A 10,303-nucleotide genomic window follows, 5' to 3' on the forward strand; every position below is an offset into this window, starting at 1 on the left:
TAGGGTTTACAAAGAATGGTGTGAAAAGGGAAAAACATGCAGTATGCGGCAGTCCTGTGGGCGAAAATGCCTTGTTGATGCTAGAGGTCAGAGGAGAATGGGCCGACTGATTCAAGCTGATAGAAGAGCAACTTTGACTGAAATAACCACTCGTTACAACCGAGGTATGCAGCAAAGCATTTGTGAAGCCACAACACGCACAACCTTGAGGCGGATGGGCTACAACAGCAGAAGACCCCACCAGGTACCACTCATCTCCACTACAAATAGGAAAAAGAGGCTACAATTTGCACGAGCTCACCAAAATTGGACAGTTGAAGACTGGAAAAATGTTGCCTGGTCTGATGAGTCTCGATTTCTGTTGAGACATTCAGATGGTAGAGTCAGAATTTGGCGTAAACAGAATGAGAACATGGATCCATCATGCCTTGTTACCACTGTGCAGGCTGGTGGTGGTGGTGTAATGGTGTGGGGGATGTTTTCTTGGCACACTTTAGGCCCCTTAGTGCCAAATTGGGCATCGTTTAAATGCCACGGCCTACCTGAGCATTGTTTCTGACCATGTCCATCCCTTTATGACCACCATGTACCCATCCTCTGATGGCTACTTCCAGCAGGATAATGCACCATGTCACAAAGCTCGAATCATTTCAAATTGGTTTCTTGAACATGACAATGAGTTCACTGTACTAAAATGGCCCCCACAGTCACCAGATCTCAACCCAATAGAGCATCTTTGGGATGTGGTGGAACGGGAGCTTCGTGCCCTGGATGTGCATCCCACAAATCTCCATCAACTGCAAGATGCTATCCTATCAATATGGGCCAACATTTCTAAAGAATGCTTTCAGCACCTTGTTGAATCAATGCCACGTAGAATTAAGGCAGTTCTGAAGGCGAAAGGGGGTCAAACACAGTATTAGTATGGTGTTCCTAATAATCCTTTAGGTGATTGTATATACATACACACACACACACACACAAATATATACTGTATATATATATACACACACACACACACATATATATATACATATATATATACACACACACACACACACACATATATATATATATATATACATATATATATATATATATATATATATATATATATATATATACACACACACACACACATATATACACACACATATAAGTAGCTGTGTCCCAATGTGAAGGCTGCATTCTTCGAAGGCTGCGGACTTCAAACGATGCAGCCTATGCGTCCTCCGAACGACGCACCATGTAGCCTTCGTAGGATTTCCTAATTGTGCAGCCAGGTGTTCCCGATTACCGCTCCAGGCGCCAAGCAACGGTGCGAGAGTATGCTGCCATCCTGATAATTCATTTGATATAATTGAGTAAACAGCTATGGAGCCAGAATTGGCTATTGTCATTTTTATGTTTTATATTTTACTGGAGGACATGGTAAGGATGTTTCAGGTCATGTACTTTCAGCTTAGCCGAAGATTCAAATGTTAATTTATATCTTACCTTGATGCGATTTTGTAGGCTTGTGTATTATTTTTATTATGCACATAAATTGACCATGGTAAATATATTTACACAGGTTGTCAACCCTATTTGAATATAAAACCCAGTTGAATATAAAAAGTCCAGAGCGAATGTTACTCCTGCTCGTCATCGGCAGCTGTCAGTCACTGTTGCTAGGCGACAAGAACAATCGTCGGTCCGAGTGCTTCAGATGCGCCCTTTGATATGGGACGGAGCTGTAGTTAGCAACAATTTGTTAATATTGTGACAATAGGCCTACATTTTGTTACTTTAATTTTCAAAATAACCAGTGGTGGTATGTAAGGAACTGCATCGTTAATACTCAAAGTAATTTTCCCACACAGAACAGCAACACTACAAAATGATGTTATTTTACAATATGATGCATTGTTTTACATTAAACTACACACAAGTATAGTTGAAATGTATCAACCTTGAAAATATTCATAAGTAAAATGCAACATATGCAGTAATATAAAAGCAGAACCATCATAAAAACCCCAACAAGTTTTTTTTTTTCCTCCAGAATTCCTTTACTTTTACTCTTGATGCCTTAAGTACATTAGAGTATGCAAGATAATTTTGCTTAACTAAGGTTTGAAATATATGACTAGTAGTTTTTCCCCAATGTGGTATTAGTGGTTATTAAAAGTACTTTAGTGTAATAAAGTATCTCAATATTTATTCCACGAGTCAGCCCTGCAAACCTGTTGGTAGACGTGGATAGTGAAAATATGCAGTCAAACACTCTGGAGAGCATCCCAGATGATGTCCCACCAGCAGGAGGCCTTACCAGGGTCTCTATTGTGGAGCCCATCCCTGTATGTATGTATGTATATATATACATACATACACATATTTCTCAATCATTCTTTCAAGAAGAGAAAACAGCCTGTCCATTCTCTCCCTAATCTCTTGTGCTCTCCTCGCCTCTGCAGTCCCATGTCTTCTCTAATCAAGTCCAAAAACTCGTCCTCTCTGTCTCGCCTTCTTCGTGGTGCTTGTGCTGATGCTGTTGCGGGTGCTCATGCTGCTGCTGCCTCTGGCTCCTCCTCTTCTTGGGCACCCACTGCTGAACTCGGCCCTGGTGTGTCCTCAGGGATTGAGGCAATGAGGGTGCAACGCCTCTGTCCCAACACCTAATCCATGAGGACAAACCAGGGCCGAGTTGCAGCAGTGAGTTTCCCACTCACTCCCTCTCCTGTCCCAGGACACGTGCAATCCTAAGGCAGAGCAAATTAACCATGGCTTGTTAACAACAACAGCACAATACATTTCAGCAAAGATGTGATCTCAACTTTCTTACTTTGTATTTTTAAAATCATATTCATATTCAGAAATCATATTTATTGATTTTTATTGAACCATTGCCTTATCTACTGCTTTTCTTATGTTTGTGGGCTTTATAGGGTGAGTGATATTTCTTATTTACACAAGTTAGACAGACTAGTGCAAATATTACAATAAAATTTAATTTAATTTATTTAGTTTATTTATTTTTTTAATTGCAGTTTAATAAATTGAGCGGTCTGCTCCTTGCTCCCTGAAACAATTATTAAACTAATATTAGCACAAGTTTTGCCTCAGACCACCTGACAAATAAAGCCACGCAATGGTGACGAAGGAGTTAAGGTGAAGTTTATAAGAAAGAAAAACGTGTGGCTTTTAACTCTGGTTTCGCTAGCTATTTGAGTAAATGAAAACATAATACTTACATTTAAATGTGAATTTGCCGTCCACCACCGAAATCTCGGCCGTCATTTTTTTTTAAATAAAAATGCTGTCGTCACCGGCGCGCGATGACTTATGGGGTAGAATAGGGTAAGATAGTCCGCTAAGTGTCCATTTATGTATCCTTCCTTTCACGGGGAAACGAAGGGTGCATTTGGCGTCGCTTTAGCCTTCGTCGCGCCGCGATGACGCAACCGGCCTTCGAATACGGCCTTCGGAGGATGCAGAATTGAATTGGGACAGCCTTCATCGCTCCGCTGTGACGCAATCGGTCTTTAAATACGGCCTCCGAAGTGTGCAGCCTTTGAATTGGGACAGCCTTCATCGCGCCGCTGTGACGCAATCGGTCTTCAAATACGGCCTCCGAAGTGTGCAGCCTTCACATTGGGACACAGCTAGTATATACACACACACATATATATATACACACACACACACACATATATATATATATATATATATATATATTCTATGTAAATCCGAATATATAGTTAAAACTCTGAATATATAAATGTGATCCCGAATATATAGTTATAACTCTGAATATGTGATCCCGAATATATAGTTAAAACTCTGAATATATAAATGTGATCCCGAATATATAGTTAAAACTCTGAATATATAAATGTAAATCCTGAATATATAGTTATAACTATGAATATATAAATGTGATCCCGAATATATAGTTATAACTCTGAATATATAAATGTGATCCCGAATATATAGTTATAACTCTGAATATGTGATCCCGAATATATAGTTAAAACTCTGAATATATAAATGTGATCCCGAATATATAGTTAAAACTCTGAATATATAAATGTAAATCCTGAATATATAGTTATAACTATGAATATATAAATGTAAATCCTGAATATATAGTTATAACTCTGAATATATAAATGTGATCCCGAATATATAGTTATAACTCTGAATATATAAATGTGATCCCGAATATATAGTTAAAACTCTGAATATATAAATGTGATCCCGAATATATAGTTATAACTCTGAATATATAGTTGTAACTCTGAATATATAAATGTAAATCCTGAATATATAGTTATAATATATAGTGACTTCCGGGCGCTGTTCATGCGGCGACTGGCTGAGCTGCGTGTGTGCCTCAATTGTGTACGTTGTGTACGTTGGTTTCTGTCCTGTTTTAAATCTTTTTTTTATCGTTCTTAACTCGTTCTTATCACTTTCTGAGAAAATGATAAGTCTGTGGAAGTTGGTGTTCCTTATGTTACTGCTGATCAACTGGGGAAATGCGACCGTCTTGGTGAATGGCGGAGATTCGGTGGAGAGCGTGCCAGTGATGACCAGGGAGTTCCTGCTGGGTCTGCGTTCTAATGCTGGCTTTGTCGACCCTGCCTGGGTGGTTCCCGAAGAAATTCTCCAGTCTTCTGCAAACACTCAGGAATCGAAAAGGAAAACTAGGAGGAAACGCGGGAAGCGAGGTGGAGTTCGACGCAGACTAAAGAGAGCTCAAAGATTCATCCCGCTGCCTGGAATACTCCTAAGTAATGTACGCTCGCTTCGCCATAAACTTGATGAACTACAAGCCGATGTGAGTTTTATGCACGAATACAGAAACAGTCACATGATGGTATTCACCGAAACCTGGCTGGATGATTCGGTTGACAATAGTACTTTACAGATCGAAGGTTTTGGAACACCTATTCGACTTGACAGAGACAAACATACAACAGGCAAAAGTCGAGGAGGAGGTGTGTGTGTTTATATTAAGGAAAGCTGGTGTAAAACAGCAATGGTGCGTTTTAAGATTTGTAATTCAGATATCGAACTCATTGCAATATCTGTACGTCCTTTTTTATCTCCCTCGTGAGTTCCCTCAGCTGTTTTTCATTGTGGTATATGCTCACCCACGCGTCAACTTTGATGTGGCTTTTGAGACTGTTAAAAACACCCTAGATAAACTTGATAATTTATCCCCAGATGCACCCAAATTTGTTTTAGGGGATCTTAACAATTGTATTATGGACAAACATCTAAAAGGCTACCATCAATACCTGCGCTACTCGCGGTGATAAAGTCTTGGACAGATGTTATGGTCCCATCCCGGGAGCGTATCGGTCTCTGTCTTTACCTCCTCTTGGTTCAGCCGATCACAATATGATTTTACTGACTTCTGTATACATTCCCATTGTGAAGCAAGTGAAGAAAGAAATACGATATGTGAAAGAATGGACACCTTCTAATGTTGAAGTTTTGAAGGGTTGTTTAGATTGCACCGATTGGAATATGTTTTTGAACACATCTTCTGATTTGAACGATCAGGTGGCTACCATTTCTAAATATATCACTTTCTGTGTTGATTCTGTTATACCTACGAAAAAGATCACTCTGTATCCTAATAATAAACCTTGGATCACGAAGGAGTTAAAATGTATATTGAATGAGAAGAAGAGAATATTTCTTGTGGGGACCAATGAGGAGAAAAAACAGATAAATAGGGAAGTTAAAAGAGCAATTAAAATCGCTAAAAATAATTATAAAAATAAGATTGAGGATGTGTTCAGGCAAGGTAATCTTAAAGCTGCCTGGAAAGGAATTAAGAGTATGGCTGCAGTGAGTACATTAGTACCAAAGCAACATATACCAATTGGAAACACTGACAATGATTTAATTCTATCTAATGAGTTTAATGACTTTTTTTTCTCGTTTGGATACATCCTCGGTCACTGATGAGATAACCATTTTTAAAAAGACCTTGAGTATTTCTATTAATTTTAAAATTAATGTATCTAACATATCAAGACAGCTGAAGGCCACCCCACTTAACAAGGCCCCAGGTCCAGACGGTATATGTAGTAGAACACTGAGATACTGCGCTGACCAGCTCAGTGAAGTTCTCCAATTACTTTTTCAGTCCTCCTTAGATCAAGGGTTGGTACCTGATTTGTGGAAAAGTTCAATCATTGTACCAATACCTAAAAAAACTAAACCAAATTCCTTGAACGACTACCGTCCAATCGCCTTGACCTCCTTAGTTATGAAGATTTTTGAAAAAGAGATCAAGAGGTATATAATGACAGTTGCTGGACCACTCTTAGATCCACTGCAGTTTGCATATCGCGCTGGAAGAGGTGTAGACGATGCAAAACTGTTTTTGATAAATACTCTTAGTCGTCATCTGGAAAACAGCGGAGCTTTTGCACGGCTTTTGTTTGTAGATTTTTCATCTGCATTTAATCTTTTGCAACCTGTTACGTTGGGGCAAAAACTTATCAGTCAGTTTAACTTTGATCATGGATTAGTTTTATGGATCATGAACTTTTTATCAGACAGACAACAGAGGGTTAGGATTAATGAGGTGTGATCAGATATTGTAAATATCTCCACAGGTACCCCACAAGGGTGTGTGCTCTCTCCTATTTTGTTTATATTATATACAAATGACTGTCAGAGTTTGCAAGATAATAGTTACTTGGTAAAATATGCAGATGATACTGTGTTGCTCTCCTTGCTTTCACATTCAGATCAGGAATATGGTTCTGTTTTGAACAATTTCATCTCTTGGTGCAGTAATATGAAGCTAGATCTGAATGTCTCAAAAACTAAAGAGATGATTATTAATTTTAGCAGGAGGACATTAGCACTTCAACCGATAGTCATTAATGGCACACATGTAGAGGAAGTAGAAAAATATAAGTACCTGGGCACGGTTTTTGACAACAAGTTAAAGTTTGATCAGAATTCTGAGGTAATTATCAAAAAGTCACATTAAAGATTGTTTGTGCTGAGAAAGCTCAATTCCTTTTATGTACAGAGAGTTGTTCTTAAGTCATTTTATAATTCATTTGTTGAAAGTATTCTGTCCTTTTCTTTTATTTGTTGGTTTTCTTCATTGTCTATAAAAAACAAAAATTGGTTGCAGGGTATTGTCAGCACGTACTCTAAAATCATGGGTGTCCCCTTAAGAAGCCTTACGTCCTATTATGAACAGCAGGTGCTGAGGATGGCACACACAGTATTAGGAGATAGTACTCACCCGCTGCACTTGGACTTTGAGTGGATGCCCCTGGGGTGACGTTTAAGAGCAATTAAATGCTCTACAAATCGTTATAAATTTACTTTTGTGTCTGAAGCAATACGGTTATGTAACACACGTAGGTGACTTTATTTTATTTTATTTATTTTTATTTTATTTATTTTTTCTCTTTTTTTTCTTCTCTTGTTCTATGTGTTTTAATTGTATATATGTCAAGTGTTTTATGTGAGGCACCATGTAAGCTTAAATTAATTACCCCACGGGGATCAATAAAGCTTTAAACTTAACTTATAACTCCGAATATATAAATGTAAATCCTGAATATATAAATGTAACCCTGAATATATAGTTAAAACTCTGAATATATAGTTGTAAATCCTGAATATATAAATGGAAATCCTGAATATATAGTTATAACTCTGAATATATAAATGTAAATCCTGAATATATAGTTATAACTCTGAATATATAAATGTAAATCCTGAATATATAAATGTAACCCTGAATATATAGTTATAACTCTGAATATATAGTTGTAAATCCTGAATATATAAATGGAAATCCTGAATATATAGTTATAACTCTGAATATATAAATGGAAATCCTGAATATATAGTTATAACTCTGAATATATAAATGGAAATCCTGAATATATAGTTATAACTCTGAATATATAAATGTAAATCCTGAATATATAGTTATAACTCTGAATATATAAATAAATCCTGAATATATAGTTATAACTCTGAATATATAAATGGAAATCCTGAATATATAGTTATAACTCTGAATATATAAATGGAAATCCTGAATATTGTCAGAAACCAATCAGCAGACTCTGCATCACGATCCACACAACGTTCAATCTCCCCAGAATTCTAATCACCCACACCTGTTCACAATCAGTAACCTCATCAACCAGCTCCATAAAACACTCACACTCACTGCAGTCTAGCGTCAAGCCTCCAACAGGAACTGACCGTATTTCCTCTGTCTCTGTCTATTAGAGAAAACCTTTGAATACTCTGTTCACTGAAAATACTCACCTGTGTATCACTAACCTCTGACTCTGTCTGTAATCCTCAGAAGAGCTGCTGTTGATCACCGATGTCCTAGCTTCCAGCACTCATCCAAGGCTCATTGATACCTCGGTTTCTCCCACTGAACCCTCACCTTATCCTGTAAGAAATAAGGCCAGTGTTATCATTCTGGGATTGGATTCACGGAATACATGATTTCAAGAGTGTGCACTAACCTGTTGTGGATCCCGCATCTTATGTTCACTTAAATCCTCTCGTCTGGAAAAGGCAATTCACATTCACAGATCTGAAGAGGAATACTCACCCGTGGTGGATCCTGATCCCCTTTATTGAACAATTCTGAAAGATAATTTGAGTTCCTAACCCGTTGAGTGAAAATTACCCGCTGTGGATCCCGAATGCCTATGTTTTGTTGCTCCGGGTTTTTTCCCCGAATCCCTTACACCTGCTATCCTAAAATTCAATAAAGTTGTGTTATTTAACATCACCTCGATCTCTGAGTCCATCGTATCCTGACAGAAGGCTTGACCAACTAAACTCCAAATCGATGGTATGGATATAACACAGCCAACACCCGCCGCTATTCCCATACAATCTACAAGCAATGCTACCGCTTCAGCAACATCAGCTCCCGGTACTTCCGCAAACACTGCTCCCACGCTGGTGTGCTTGGCTAACTCCGCCTCCCGACTAGCGCCATTCTCCGGCCGGGCGGAGGACTGCAATGGATTCCTTTTGCAGTGTTCATTAGCTCTTGAAATACAAGCTCAGACGTACCCCACTGATCGATCAAAGATCTCGTTCATAATTCAACATCTATCTGGATCAGCATTAAGATGGGCAGAGTCACTGTGGATGCAACAAACAGAAGTTACTACATCATTGCAGAGTTTTGTCAATCATTTCAAGGAGGTGTTTGGACAACCCATCAGTGATTCCTCCATTAGTGACAAATTGTTGCAGCTCTGCCAGGATAACAAATCTGTTTCAGAATATTCCATCGAATTCCGGACACTAGCCTCTGCAAGTGGTTGGAATGAAAAGGCCCTCATTTCTGTGTTTCGTCGAGGTTTAAATCCTGCTCTCCGCCTACAACTCGCCATTTATGATGATAATCTAGGGCTAGAAAAATTCATACAACAAACCCTGCGCATTTATCAAAGATCACAGAGTTGTTATCACGATTCCCGATTATCCAATACACATTTCAATCGACCTCCATCTGACTCCACTTCTGAGAGTTCACCCGAAAAGATGCAGGTCGATGCTCATAGAATCTCCCTGGCTGAACGTACCCGAAGAAGAGAACTGAAGTTATGTCTATACTGCGGGACAGCAGGTCACTTTCACAAAGCATGTCCAACTCGTCCGCCTCGACTGATGGTGAGTTCAGTGCAAACTCTAATTCCAGTTTCAACTCCATTCTCAATATTCCAGTAATTCTGAAATCCCACAATCCCCAAGTCTCCGCAGCTGCCATCATTGATTCCGGGTCAGCGGGGAACTTCGTATCAGGGAAGCTCTGTAAGAGACTCAAACTCCAGAGGATCAACACTCCAAAACCATACTCCATCCACGCTGTAACTGGCGAATTTATCAACAAGGGGTACGTTACCACTCAGACACCACCTATCACTTTGTACACTGATGACACTCACCAAGAAAGTTTCGAACCATTTATCCTGGAAAACAGTCAGATTGAGGTTATCTTAGGACGTCCATGGTTAATCCGTCATCAACCTGATATCAACTGGCAGACTGGCAAAATCAATAGATGGGGCTGTCAGTGTCTCCTTTCAGAAGAACCTCACTCTGTTCAGGCCAACTCCCAATCACCAAAAATCATTAGTTTGAGTTCCACTTCCATTGAAAGTCCCACAGAAAATGTATCTGTCACTTTTCCCCACTGTTACTCCTCGTTCTCCGACGTTTTCAATCCAGTTGCGGCCTCCAAGTTACCCCCACATCGACCCTGGGATTGCGCAATTAATCTGAT

The sequence above is a fragment of the Abramis brama genome, assembly GCF_963993115.1.
Source record: "Abramis brama genome assembly, chromosome: 21".
NCBI lineage: Eukaryota > Metazoa > Chordata > Actinopteri > Cypriniformes > Leuciscidae > Abramis > Abramis brama.